This window comes from Octopus bimaculoides, chromosome 1 (assembly GCF_001194135.2).
Source record: "Octopus bimaculoides isolate UCB-OBI-ISO-001 chromosome 1, ASM119413v2, whole genome shotgun sequence".
Taxonomy (NCBI): Eukaryota; Metazoa; Mollusca; class Cephalopoda; order Octopoda; family Octopodidae; genus Octopus; species Octopus bimaculoides.
Window position 1 is genome coordinate 193,624,523 of NC_068981.1, and position 1,982 is coordinate 193,626,504.

General features: G+C 39.9%; 1 protein-coding gene across 1 annotated transcript in view; it reads right to left on the reverse strand.

Annotated features, from left to right (window-relative positions):
- The window catches only part of LOC106877664 (uncharacterized), a 6,723-nt gene extending 5,033 nt beyond the window's left edge, over positions 1-1,690 (reverse strand). The window contains exon 1 of the mRNA XM_014926611.2: positions 692-1,690. The gene's annotated coding sequence lies outside the window, so the exon portion shown is untranslated. The remainder of the gene's footprint in view (positions 1-691) is intronic.
- Between the last annotated feature and the right edge of the window lie 292 nt (positions 1,691-1,982).

Sequence of the window (1,982 nt, forward strand, 5' to 3'; positions counted from 1 at the left end):
TGCAGCAACCGAATCCTATCGCTGTCTTGGGCGACAAGGAGACGACTTTATATCTAGCATGGGCTTGCTACGCGCAGGTCACCGACTACATGCTTCCAATCCGTCAGGTCTGCATGCTTCACCACCTTCCCATCGCCGCAGGACTTCCGAATAAAAATAAAATAAATATATTCTAAAAGTAAATAAATATAGGGAAAAAAAGCAGCACATATCGAGCAGAGGTCAGCAATGCATGTGAAGAGTTTTTGGTCCAATAAGGCTTGCACGACGCCTTACGGACGCACTCCCCTCTACTGACATTATCCAGCGACAAGCCAGAGCAAGATATCTGGTGCCAAACAAAAATACCCTGTTGTTAATGGTGAAATTCCAATGAAGGAGCCTTGAATCGAGGTTAGAAACCGTTCTTTCTCTATTAGCAAGAAATCTTGAAATAAAACTGAATAATAACATACACACACAAACACACATATAGATAGATAGATAGATAGATAGATACATACATACATACATACATACATACATACATACATACATACACACACATGTACATATGTACGTATGCATGTATGTATATGTATGTATGTATGTATGTATGTATGTATGTATTTATATATGCTGCATAGAAAGAGTAGAAACGAGAAAGAGATAGACAAATCGAATGCCGTAATTTATGTAAATTGAAACTTACAGTTTAGCTGATTAATATGTCGTATCACTGACCACGTTGACTTTGGGTAGACATTCTAAATCACTGAACCAATAATGAGATCACTGTAATTATTACATCAACATATTTTTTAAGTTTATGATTAGTCACGAAATTAACCTGAATTAATATCAAATGTTATGTTTCACTATCCACAATAAAACTAGGATAGACTTTCACGTGAAATATACTGAAGCATCACTCCTCTGTATATTGTAAACAGGAATCAGAGTGTCTAAAGAATTTATCGAAACAAGGGTGTGTATGATCCACTTTACTCTGTTAAGTTCCGTCTTTCTTAACAATATGTGATGAATACTTCCGATAGCATGCGATACAAGAGGAGTACTTGAGACAATATGAACGCAAAATGTCTTATTATTAATATTTTATTATTGAGGCGGCGATCTGGCAGAAACGTTTCGCCTGGCGAAATACTTAGCGGTATTTCGTTTGCCGTTGCGTTCTGAGTTCGAATTCCACCGAGGTCGACTTTCCCTTTCAACCTTTTGGGGTCGATAAATTAAGTATCAGTTACGCACTGGGGTCGATGTAATCGACTTAATCCCTTTGTCTGTCCTTGTTTGTCCCCTCTATGTTTGGACCCTTGTGGGCAATAAAGAAATAAGAAACGTTAGCACGCCGGGCGAAATGCTTAGCAGTATTTCGTCTGTCTTCACGTTCTGAGTTTAAATTCTGCCGAGGTTGACTTTGCCTTTCAACCTTTCAGGGTCGATAAATTGAGTACCAGTTACATACTGGAGTTGATGTAATCGACTGGTCCCTTCCCAAAAAATTTCGCGCCTTAGAAATATTTATAATATAAGGTATTCCCTCACACTGCTGTTTTCCGCCATTAAGGTAGTGAGCTGGCAGAATCGTTAGCATGTTGGACAAAACGCTTAGCGGTATCTCGTTTATTTTTACTTTCTGAGTTCAAATTCTACCAAGATCGACTTTGCTTTCCATGCTTTCAGGATTGATGAAATAAATACCAGTCGATCACTGGGGGTCGATGTCATCGATAGACCCCCTCCGCCACTCCCTTGAAATTTCCGGCCCTGTGCCTGTAGCAAAAAGGATTATTATCTCCTGTTATTAGGCAGCGAGCTGGCAGAAACGTTAGCACGCCGGGCGAAATACTTAGCGGTATTTCTCCCGTCGCTACGTTCTGATTTCCAATTTCGTCGAGGTCGACTTTGCCTTTCATCCTTTCGGGGTCGATAAATTAAGTACCAGTTGCATACTGGAGTCGATCTAATCGACTGGCCTT